This window comes from Anopheles coluzzii, chromosome 2 (genome assembly GCF_943734685.1).
Source record: "Anopheles coluzzii chromosome 2, AcolN3, whole genome shotgun sequence".
NCBI lineage: Eukaryota > Metazoa > Arthropoda > Insecta > Diptera > Culicidae > Anopheles > Anopheles coluzzii.
Window position 1 is genome coordinate 118,054,815 of NC_064670.1, and position 13,182 is coordinate 118,067,996.

Sequence of the window (13,182 nt, forward strand, 5' to 3'; positions counted from 1 at the left end):
GAAGTGGCGATGTTTACAGGATGTTTGTCCCTCAAACTCTAGCAGGGGGAAAAACGACTGCTGTCGGGATTGAACAGCACTTCATCTCCTCACTCCCGGTGATTCCAAATTAGCAAAAGCAACCGAGTAAGAGTAGCTTACGCGGTTCAAGATTTCTTGATCTTAATTCTTGGAAATAAACATCCTTGGGTGATGTGATACTACTAGACAAGATTGTTCGATAATTTTCTGCTCCAATCGCTCTCGCTTCACTGTCATTGATTCTTGATGTTATGGCAGGGTGCGGTTTCTTGGAGCTTTATCGAACGCAGGCTCTGTTATCGATTGATGCACGAATGGGTCAAGAGGAAATTCTGGTGCGTATATAATACATTTTATTCGGTCGATAGAGCGAGAGGGGAAAACAAAAACAGCAACAGCAAAAAAAGAAAAACTGTTTGTGTGATTTTCCTCACTTTACCTTCAAGACACTATCAACAACAACAAAAATAACAGCAATCCCCATAACGATCCCAAAAACCCTGAATTTTATCCACTACCACTGCCGCCCTTTCCGAAAATCCTTATCAACATAGGGATAATCCGATCCGGTGTTATGTTATGCTGCTTGCTTTGCGTGTGCAAGTGTGCTTTTTTCATCCTACTTCAGGCTCACATCTTTTCAAATGTTGTTTGCGTTAAACGGTTTCAAGGCTAACGGAAGGCAGAGATAGCGAGATCAAGCGAGAGAGAGGATGAGAGCAACCGGTAACGGAGCTGCAGAGAAAATTGATTCAATTTCCCGTGCGCCCCCCCCAAACCATCGGCCCTCTAAACAACCCGCTCCTAAGCGGTGCCTCATCCTCCAAAAACAAAACAAACACGCACACATATGGAAATGGGAGATGTGGAAGGATGTGTACGGGAGGCGAGGGCACAGCAGCAGCTCATGTTGCTTGCTTTACCACGATGAAACCGAACGCACAGCAACGCATCTTCTTGCCGGGTTCTCGCTCGGTGGTCCTGTTTTGGTCCTCGCAAGGATAAGCGTAACCGAGCCGCCACCGAGGAAGCTTATCCGGAGTCCGGGGCGAAGAAAGCCGGAAAAATCGCGCGTCGTTACGGGTTACATACACACACACGCACGGACGCACATACAGACGGGTGTTGGGTGTGTTTTGATTCCGCCTAACAGTTGCTTTTTTCTTCGTTTGAGGATCCAGCACGGAATAAACATCCTCATCGGCGTAGGATTGGCCGAACATCCTAATCCTTGAGGGGCTTAGGATATTCGTTATTTGTCCAAGACGGCGACCCTGGCACGTGTGTGTGTGTGTGTGTGTGTGTGTGTGTGTGTGTGTGTGTGTGTGTGTGTGTGTGTGTGTGTGTGTGTGTGTGTGTGTGTGTGTGTGTGTGTGTGTGTGTGTGTGTGTGTGTGTGTGTGGGATCTGCGTCGTTAAATCCGGTCGTTAAGGAAACAAGGTACTGCACCAAAAAAAAAACACAATTTTCTTACATCACTTTCAAGAAGTTCGAAAAAAAACCTCTTCCGATCGATTACCGTCCAAAAAAGGTAGACCGCTACTTTCGGGCTCCGTAATTTATTGTATTATGGTTTACATTAATTTCATTTTTGCTTTTTCAAGATTGTGTATGTTGCAGGGTCTTTTCCGCGTCTAATTTCTAACTTCCCTTTTACAAACCACACGCGCCATTCTTCGCCGATGACGTAATTCGCGACGTTTATTCATTTGCAACGTGACACTTTCCCGCCAAAAGCTTCAATGCGGAGAAGCGGACGCGGCGTGATGTAATCGTGCCAGAACCGCATCGCGCCATCGCAATACCACGCGAGACGGTAAAACAGGTTCAGGCCGGGCATCAGTCGGGGTTTGCTAGCACAAAACAACAAACCGACGTAAAAAGCACGTCCATAGAAGGCATTAACGGAGCACACCGTACGTTCCTCACCACCATGGTTGATGCTTTTTCTGGGCCCTTCATCCCCATGCCCATTCAACGAAGATCTCAACCGTGCGTGGGCTTTGCATGATCGCGAGTGTAAAATGTATGGTGGAGAGAGAAAAAACAAACCGGTTTTGATGATCATCGTACCCCGGGGGGAAAGGGAAGCATTGGTGTGTACGCCGGCAGCCGGGAGAGTGGGTACCGGTTTACAAACAAACAAAACGGTCAAAACGGACGCCGGTATTTCGCGTCCCGGTGAAATTCGACGTGCGTTTCTTTTTGGCGCGAATTGTTGTATGACAGAGCGGTGGAATTTTTAAAAATAACGATTACATTCACATCAACCGCCACCACGATTGACTGTTTGATTGACACATCGACCCAATAATTAGCTTTTCGGAGGTACAGGACGTACAAAACAAGCTAGAATTAGTTCGGGAGGGCGTGTTCCACCTTCAAACAAATCAAAAACCGCGGTCATTCCTTCACGCGATGCCGTGCGCGCTCGCTCGCAATAGCAAGGGCAATAAAAGGCGAAGATCTTCAACCGAATTTTTACCCCACAATCCCACAGCAACAGTTTAAAACTTGTACCACCAGTCAGGATTTCGTGTGGGCAACCCGGGTGCCCTTCTTCCAGCACCTTCGCAATCTTCCAAACACGCAAATATTGTTGCTTCTTGCCCTTGTCTTTGCTTGGGGTTCATTCTCTTCCCTCCCATAAAATTGGCACTGTTGCAACAATCTGTTGCTCTACAACACCCAATGCCCAAAGCAAGCCCTCTCAAACTTCGCGAATTTCGTGAAATTCCCAATAGGTACCGACACTACGGACGGACGGATTGCATGCCGACGTAAAAACAGTCGTTAAACTTTAGATCCTCTGGCCCCCTTTTCACGCGCAGGAAAGACTGTGTGGCCACACTTTGGAAAGATGTCAATTTTAATTTTCAACCGACAATCAATGTAGCGCCCCAAAACGCCACCGAAAGCAAACAAAAAATAAACGAGCGAATAAAACAAGCAAACAAGTAGCAAACACGGCAGCGTGGCACTGTCGCTGGGCTCGGCGTGCCGGTGGGTTGAGAGTTTTGCTGAAAGGTTGTTGCTAAATTTTTTATTATCATTTGATTCGGGAAAATGGGCTTCGGCACAACAAAACGGCTATAAATCCATGTTTTCCCCCTTGGTCTCGGTGCGGGCTTTGTTTTGACAGCGACGAGAAAACGATCGTTTAATTTTCCTTTCTTTCCACCTGCTGACGGCGGCCCCGGGCAAGGGTAATGAATTTCGATGAAGGATCAGCGTGTGAACCCTTTTCCGCGGCTGGCTCGCTGAATCGGTTTCATAAAATTTTGAGTATTATACGTCAATCAATAGTTAGTTCATAGCGTGTGGTCGACGTGAGTTATTACGACCTGCTCGAAACGCTGCTGACTATGTGAGAGTTTTACATAGTCACTTCATTATGAAACATCAATTTAAACCGACAGTGAGCGCGCGCGAGCGCTCCATCATCATGCGCTAATTTGCTAACCAAATAATTATTGGCGGTGGACCTCACCTGGTGGGGCAATTCGAGTTGTTATTTGATGCACTTGACCAGTGCCCAAAATTTTCGCATGCACATAAACACTGCGCGCAATAAATAAATCCCCAACCCCGGTCAGCCAAGGCCAATAAAATTGAGAACTGCACGTCCATGTCACCGTGACGGCTTCCCAGAAGGGGAAATCGAAGCACAAAAAAAAACGACAACATTTCCTATTTTCCCACGCAAAACGATCAGTCCATGGGTGGTTTAAAACCAGGAACCAGGATTATTGAACCGTATCGTGTGCGTGTGGCCACATTCGCTCCACAACATAATCCTGTCGCCGAATTCACGGCTAGTGGGTACGGTGCTGCCGGGAAAGGAATGGTTGGATTATCGCGGTAAAACACAATTTGGGCACAATTCGGTGCAGCGATGCAACATGCAGGCCAGTTTGATTTCGCTGTTTGCTCAACCGTGATGCTGACGCGGCTAATGATAAACTGTCCAGTGCGTGTGCTTGTGTGTGCGTGTTTGTAGATGATGGGGACACAATGATAATAATGATGGCGTTGGTTAGAGCGTCCGATAACCGATGACCGATGATCACCGTGTTGCTAATTGAATTTCGATTTATCACAGTCGCTCAATCATAACGTTGCACACAAAGCAAACGGGCTGAATAGATTCGGGCGGGCCAGGCGTGACGAATGCAACAGACACGGGCGATGGTGCAAATGTGCAATATTTCGCATGACGCTAGCATTTTAGAGGATTCTTTTAGCTGCGTATATAAATATTCAATTCTTGATTCAGAATCCGGCTGCCATTTGACCGAAACATTTATCAACAGTATCACAACATCAAAAGCGATCCAATGCATCGCGATGAGAAAATTCGCTACATTACATCATTCCATGTAGATGAGATGGCTGGGAATCGAATGAGAACGTTTTATTCATTTTATTCGAAAAGCAAAATACATCACTAGATTGAAATTTCGCGGGAAATTGCGTGAATTGGATATTCTAAATGATCTACGATCATTAATCAGCTATTTTGCTTATGCAAGGTCATTTTTGAATGCAATTTGTGAAGTTATGAGAACTATTCTGACAGAAGGATAAACACAAAATTGACAACTAACATTAATATGCTGGACAAATTTGACAGCCTCGTGACAAGCGTTTCGATATAAGTACTACTACACACTGGTTCAATTCTGATATGAAGCAAGTGCAACGACGGAAATAGCATGAATAGATGTTTTTGCAGCACATCAAATATTTAATAATGAAATCAAAATAATACTATCAAAAAGCTATTGAAAACAAGGATTACATTCATCATTCATGACACAAGAAAATCAGAGGTTTCGGGGATGAAGCCTTACAACTTCAATGTTTATTAATTATTATTAACAATTAGAGATGAGTGCTCTAAGTAAAAGTGAATGAATCATTTGTCTCTTGCAATTGATTCAATTCTATACGAATAGTTGTTAAGATCTTCGCAGTCACTCGCTTACTCCGTGCCAATTACAGACTTACTAGTGTAGGATTCATTTTAAATGAATATCAATTAGTGAATCAACTATTAGATTATCGCTAACCACATCACTCCTGCATTGATTCAACTCTATAAACAAAGTTATACCCTTTATCACTAATTGTATTGCTCAAAATTGTCCGTCAATTCCTATTTATTGTCTATGAATAAATTAAAAGTATAAAATTCCTCCCATAGTGATTCCGATTAATAATGTCATTAAACAATGTACTTGAAGTGATAAGCAACTCTCCATTGAACGATCCATAAACTCCGTCCAAACCACCTTTGTTGACACATCACTACAGCCTACACTGTGTGTACATCGAACTTTGCATTTCAACATGTACCATCGATATTTTTGTTTTCCCTACAGCATAAATAAACACGCACCAATTCCCGTACACCCTAACCGATGTCTTCTGAGCGAGAAAATTCCACTTCATTCTTCCACATTAGGCCACGACAAGCGGCTGCTCCTACAAACACTTGTGACGTGTGTAAATATCCTCGCCCTGAAAAAGCGCCACAAAAGCCACACCATCCCCGTACGCACTCGATAAAAACAGGGGTGAATCCCATATCCCTTCCTATTACCACCCGCGTCCATGCCCTCGCAGTGCAATTAGAGTGAAGGCGGAAAGTGGATCGTTTGCCGGCCGGGGCCAGTTAAACGTACCAGTTAGTCATATTTGCCCGTGTTCGATCCCCAGTTTCTTTCCGGCTCTAATGAACAGCTATTTTCGAAGAAAACAACTAACCAAACAACAGCGTCTTCGCCCTTTTTGTGGTGTGGCGGGGAAAGAACCGGGAAAAAGGGCCCAGGTTTAACACGCACCAAATTCGAACACGTCGTCGTTTGTGAGCCCCCGTCTCGTCGACACTGCCGCGATCGATCACGGCCCAAAACCGAACCAAACCGGTACCCAAAGTCTATTTGCTCACCGTCGTCGTACGTTCGTCCTCGCACAGCCCACGGCCACTTTCCGGGAGGATACATTGTGAAGAGCCCACAGCCGCGAATGTTCATCTTCACGTCTCCCCGGATCTGAACATGTCTCGGTCGGTGGCGGGGAAGGCTTTTTACGATTGTTTGCCCGCGCACACACACAAACACATATACGAGTACATGTAGCGCGTGTGTAACAGAGAGCAGGTAGTACGTGACCTCTTAACACATTACCCTACGGCCCTCCCGCAAAACCCGGGCGCTCATTAAGCGCCTGCTAACTTGCAGGGCTAATAAAACTCGGTTCGGTACGGTTCCGCCACCAGGCCCGGTGGGAAGATCGCTTTACCAACCCGGCCACCGGAAGATTTTCTCCACTCCATCCTTTACCGCCGTACCGTTGCGTTCCAAACCAAAATAAAGGGCCCTTTCGCTTCCCGTTTTTACTGCTGGAACAAATTACACCAGCACGTCACATTTTCGGCTTGGGAGGAGAAATTTTCGATCGATTAGCACCTCGCCCCGCAACGGAGGGAAGAGCAGTGGCCGGGCAAACAGGCGGGCAAAGCGCTAGTAACGCTGCTACGCTGGCAGCCACGTGGTGGGCATAGTGACAGACCAATTTACAGAACCCTGCCAATGGGTAATGCAAACCGTGCTGCTGCACAACTTGCAACTCCACAGAATTGTGTCCGGTTGTTGTCCAGCAACGGCGGTAAGCGGGAGGAAGAGAACGCGGGTAAAAAGGCAAGTCACGTCTTGCCAGACTGCACCCTGAATAGTTTACGCAGCGCGCGGGACCTACCACCGTAAGACCGGGCCGAGCGCAATCGTCATCTTCTTGGGATGCCGTCCCATGCGTCGATACATAAAATGCGTAGGACCGTTTCCCATAAAAAAAACCGCACCGAAAAGATGGCACCGATTGTTGTCTGCAATCGAGCGTGTATGTGTGTGCGTTTGTGTTAGCCCTTGCGTCTCGGAGGTCCCGGAGACTCGTTCCGCCCACGGTTCGTACTGTAGGACATTGAACTGGCGGAGGAAGCATGATGAGCGGCAGCACTAACAGCGCATCGGAGCGTCTCCCAATATTGTAAGGCTTCATGGGATGAGTGAGCAACAGCCCTTGGCTGCACGTGATGGGAAGAGATACAAAAACGGTTACCCCTTTTCAGAGCGCAATAATTGATGCCAGGAGGATGCGACCCGTGCATGGGAATGCTGTGGAGCCGACCACAAGAACACATTCGTCCCACAGTGGTTTGACCTCTGGGTTGGAAACTGATCTCCGTGGAAGGTACGCTCGGTGATCACATCCACCGTGGCCGTGCAATTAGGCCATTCGATGAGAAGGCTTCCGCTAGAAGTCGTTTAGACGTTAGCAAAAAAACACACATACACGAAAACCTTGGAATAATTACACCAACAAGTGGGGAGTTTGTTGCATCGTTGCATATGCCTACTACAGTCAGCACACACGTGCTTTGCATCTTGGCCTTTAGCTCGTATATCAGGCCCGTTCACCGATGAGTCAGTAAGCTCAAACTGCTCACAGACCGCTAAATGATGCAAGCACGTAGGATTTCCAAGAAAATAGACATCCATTTAGAAGCCGACTGGACAGCTTTAATTGCCGCGACGAGGAAGGTCGCGAAGGATGACTCACATGAGCAGAGCGCAGTAAACAAACGTATCCGCTGCTTCAGAGTTCCACACTTCAAGATTCACCTTCACCGAGTTAGATGAGCTCAAAATCCGATGAGCTCCAAACAAACCGCTCACTACTCTGCACCACGATAGAGTTATCAAACACGACGCGTTCCCAACCGGTAAGGTTTTGATTAATGATCAATGGGTACGTCCGTAAAGCGTAAATAAAAAGCCGTGACACACACACACAAACCACAAGCAAAACTCATTCCCCCCCCCCCCCCCCCCCAACCTACTTGCCATCTTCAAAGAGCGTTTCCGATAGCTTTCTGCCGGGCGAACAAATCGCTTTTCGCCGTCCCCATCCGCGGCTGCTACGTGCGTGGACGACAATCTCCGGATGGCGTAACAAGACAGTGATTTAGATAGCGAGCGGCGATAAGATACAGAGTACACACAGGCCCTCAGCTCAGCTTGGTTCGGAATTTTTCCTTTCTGGCAGGCCCCGCGGGAGAGTTCATCCGAACCCCCTATTGCGGTCTACGGCATGTTGCAACCGGACCGAAGTCGAAGTCCATACTGGGTCACAGCGAGCAGTAGTAAGTAGTAGCGGTGTTAGTGTGTCGTACTAGCAGGGAGTGTGTGCGTGTGTATACGTTGTTTATGTTTACAATCCCCCTTCTTCCACCGGCTTGTCTGCAGCCGGCAAATAAGAAACATTCCACTCCGAAACACAATATCCTCCAAAGAGGGGGATGGACGAGGGATAGGCCCGACCTCCCGAGGGCATAACCGAAAGCGGTTGGACACATGAACGCTGGTTTTGGAATATGAGATCGCGTGGTGAAGAGGGGAAACAAATCAGAAGAAAAAGAGTGCAGCCGCCCCAGAGTTTATTGCCCCGAAAACCGTACGCCATATGCTAATTGCTTACATTCGGCAACAGTTCGGCCAGTTCGGAGGGGGGGTAAGAGGATCTTCCCGAGGTTTTAGGGTGCGAAAGGTAACGGCCACGACTTCCCTGCATCCAACACCACGCGAAGATGCCAGCAGGTGAAAGTCTTATGCCATTTTTGTACCGGTCACCGTCACCATTTATGGAGTCGGTTTGAAGGATTGACTGCGGCGTCGGTCGTACGGAATCTTCGCAGGCCAAAGGGTATCGTACAGGACAGGCGTGTAATGTTTTCGGCGAATCGGCGAGTGGTTTAAAAGCCCCGGATGGACGTGCAGCGTAAGTTTATTGTGCTGTTTCGGTAAGACATTGATTTGCATGAAGAAAACATGGCGATGACGAAGTACGGTCCGTAATGCTCGGTCATTAGACCATCTGCTGGAGTTATATTACATTATTGAAGATTGTGGACTCTTAAAGCTTATAAATTGAACTCTTATGACCATCGTCAGCTCAGAAAAACCATGGTTTGTTGAGTGCTTTTTAGGGACTTCAAACTCTAATGACGAATAACCACGGATGCTAAATACCGTGAAAATCTCCCCCGAACCTTTCGAGGCTCTTTAATGATACGACAGCTTGGTTCCGGGGAATTTATCTTGCTCCGCGCCAAACAATGCTCCCTAACAATGGCCTATACACACACACACACACACACACACACACACACACACACAAAACCAGCACCGACCATTCCATTATCTACTCCAGAATCTACTCACAAAACCCCTCCATTGCAGTAATCAAACCATCTCTGTCTGTGGACCACACTGACACTCCTTCATGTGGGGTTTCCCGCGCTCCCTTGAAATTCCTCTCCGCAGAAGTATATCAGCAGCCCGGACGACGGCACTGGAGATGAAATGTAAATACGAACCATACGTTGCCCGTCCACCGATGCACGGGACCAAATGCCCGGACGCATCCAGCACCAGGACCGCACGAAACAAAAGAGTCTCACGACTGACAGCCAGCCAGGACCCGCCAGTACACATCCAGAACATCCGGCACTGGGGTCCACTTTTCCAACTGCTACGAATGTGGGACCATCCGTTTCATATCCCACAGCACAGTTTAGACGGTCGCGCCAAACCGCAACACTTCATGCCACCGCGTAGGACGCGTGGTACTGCAGGACTAACTGAGAGGAGCGGCCAATGTTCGGGTTTTCATGTGCCGCTTCCACCGAAATGTGTAATAAAAATGTATGCCTTAACGGAAAAAAATGCACTGGTCGTGAGCGCGCAATAGCGAAAGCTCGCTGCTGGCGAAATGTTTTATGTACGCGAAAATTGTACCGCCACAGGAACTGGGCTAGCTGTAGTTGGTTTTGGTGGTGGTTACACGAGAGGCCTAACCCCTTGCTTTGGACTGGTGATCTAAATTGGGATGGAAAATCCTCGGTCGCTACACAGCTCAGCCAACCAGGCTTTGAACGGCAGGGAAGCGGCAGAACCATGTGAAAGCCCAATTTCTCTCACTCTTTTTCTCTTTACTTTGGGGTAGCTGGGTTGGTGATACCAACGTAGTGTTTATTCTCACAGAAGTGTTCATATTTTATGCTCACATGTGTGCAGGTTAGGTCATAACAGTAGAAAAAAACCCGCCTGAACAATCCCTCCCATCAACCACTATTTGGAGGCAATGTAATACCCGTCACTTGCAAAACTTTTCACCTCTCACCAATTTCGTATGCGGCGAAAGCGTCCAGATGAGGTGCTGAGGGTCAGGACCTTTCCGTAACCTTCCCTGCCAAGCTTTAGCGTGTTCAATGCTCGTACCATGAGCGCTCCGTTCCCGCCTACAAACCCGATAAAGGGGCAGGAGACCTGTCAAACACTGCCAAAGCAAATGGGAAAGAGGCAAACACAGTCAAACGCACACGTTCATCATCCAATAAAGTGACCACATGAGCATTTTCATTAAAAAGAAGGGAAAAGCTGCCTAATATTTATTTTATCCCCTTGCTGGAAGAGCGTGGGTTGTAAGAGCATTCGAAAACCAAAAAAAAAAACAGAAAAAGAAAAAGCCTGACGGATGGTTGATGGATTGATTTGCGTCGGTGTTAAATTGCCCCCTTTCAGGCGGAACGGGGTGGGGGGGGCTTTGGTGCAGCAAATTGCAACAGAGAGTGCAACAGCGTTCGAATGCGTGCTTAATCGCGGATTGTGAATGTTTTTTTTTTTTGTGTTTTCCATCGCTGAAAAGCTCTCCAACTCAGCTTGCGGTGCTTTCAACTTCCTTTCGATTTCATTCTTTGGCCCTTTTTGCTGCACGGGCAAAGCTTGCTATCGCATCACACATTTCAAGTGTTTAAACACAAAAATGTTACTCGCCCCTCGTCCCTGGCACAACAATATCCACCCCAACTGGATGATGATTGTTTGCGATTTTCCAGCCGACTTGCAGCAGATCGATTACTGTTTCCCTTCGGGGGGGTTTTCCTCCCTGTGTATGTGGTTGAAGTGCATTTTTAATCGTGCTCAATTACACCACCTAAAATCGGGACCGCAATACGGATACAATAGAACACGCCGGTGTGTGAGGCACACGCACACCGCGATCGATAATCGTGCTGTTAATCGTTACTGGCAATTTTGTACTCGATTACGTCCGCATGTACAGGGGAGTGATTTAAATTTATCGAGCAATTAAGAGTTTTTTTTTTGTCGTATTTTTCTCCTTCCTACATTTATGTCACCAAATGAGGTTGATTTTTTCGATAGCTTTTTTGCCTTTTTCGGAGACAGGTGGCATTCAAATTGGGCCAACCGTGTGTGCTTGCCAGCGTGCAATAAACTGAATAAAGTTGCGAACGGTTGAAGATTCAGTTTCACTCAAAGAAATCGATCGCAAATGAAGCTAACGGAGTTACAAAACGTAAAAGCAGAAACACGTCAACAACCAATAACTTTTGCGGCTAGCACACGATGAGGTGTGAGACAAGCCCATCCATCGACAACCTGACGCCAAAAACAAGTCCCGCAAGACCCGGAAAGGGCTTTTTAAAATCGATTTTTGGCTTCGGAAGTTGAAATTTTGTTTTGGTTCGCTCTTTTTAGTAAAAAAACAAAATACACCCTCCCTCCGGGGAAGTTACTGCTCGTTTTCAGCCATGCAAGCAGAAAGCCCATTTTTGCGCACCTAAACCCCCTAAAACGATCCCACAAAACGGTAATTTTTGTAAAGCGCGGAAGCCGACCGGACCGAAATCCGACCCCCGGAGGCCGAACAGTCGAACGGATCGATTTTAGAACCATCTGTTGCGGTCCACCCATCCCCTCTCTGCCTCGGGGTGAGGAGTGAGATGAAATTTAAATTTTTCCAACTGCACATACTCACCAAACTGGCGTCACTATGGAACAAACACACACACACGAGCGAACAAGCGAACCCCAAAGTTGCCCGTGCATAAAGCGCCGCCAGCGCGCCTACAAATTTGTGCCGTGTCAGCAGCCCTGCCACCGCCTGCAGGGGGGAGCATTGAAGGCAATGGAGGCACTGGAACCATAACCTACAAACTGCATCCAGTAGAATGGTGGGGAACCGGCAAAAAAAAAAGAACAAGCAAAAAAATGCAATAAATGCACCTCCACTTGCTTTTTTTTATATATTGTTCACAGAACCGGATTGAGTCACCGACGATCGGGTCGGTCGGACGGGTTCGGTTCGAATTATTGTCTCGTGTTTAACGCGTCGTTGCGAAAAGTTGGCAGCGGGTAGTGCCAGGCAATGCAAGCGGCGCTGGTAAAGCTGGTTTTCATTTGCATATTGAGCTGAGAAATAATAAAAAGGAATTTAAAAAAAAACATACTCAACAACATAAAATTAAACATATCGGAACGACCCGATGGAAAGGGAGTTTTTTTGGATTAAAAACAAAACGAACCAACGAACACGGTTAGGGTAAATTGAGATTGCGTTAGTAGAAAACCTGCTAGCCCCCACTATCAGTGTGTGATCACTTTGCACGTAGCGTTTAGTACAATAAATGTAATTTGTATTATTTTTGAAGAAAAAAGGCACAACTGTGCGATTGAATGCTTCAACTGACCAAAAGGGGGCATGAATACACACGAATAAAACAGCATAAATGTCATACGATGCAGTTTAAGCGGTACCATCTGTGTGGAGCTGTCTTGCGTGGACGTTATCTTCATCAACATGTCGTTATCTCGATCACACGCCACGTAGGGGCTTTACTTTTTACGATAACTCGTAAAGCAAACCACAAAAAAAGCAGCCAAAATGCCTGCCATTGCCAAAAAAAAAAGGAGAGAACGATCACCACTGCCGCCAACCTGATATGTTGCAGCACCGGGGTGAAAGGGGCCACTTGCAGCACCAACACCACCAACAACCACTGCGCAAAATGCATTATTCGTCACCGGCGGTTTCCATGCAGCTCATTATTGATTACTTTTCTTTTTATTTTATTTTATTTCATTTTTCCCCTTGACACTGCTCCATCTGTGTCACTCTCGCGAAAAATGTATCGTTTTATGTTTTATGTTGTGTGCGTTTATTTGCATACCCCTTTTTGTGATATATCTCGCTCATACACCTTCAATAGCGCATTTCAGTGTTGCTGTGTGAGGG

The 13,182-nt window shown here is 46.9% G+C and overlaps 1 protein-coding gene across 3 annotated transcripts in view; it reads right to left on the bottom strand.

Moving 5' to 3' along the window:
- The window catches only part of LOC120952266 (Krueppel-like factor luna), a 273,069-nt gene that overhangs the window by 234,367 nt on the left and 25,520 nt on the right, over nucleotides 1–13,182 (bottom strand). The gene's annotated exons all lie outside the window — the stretch shown is intronic.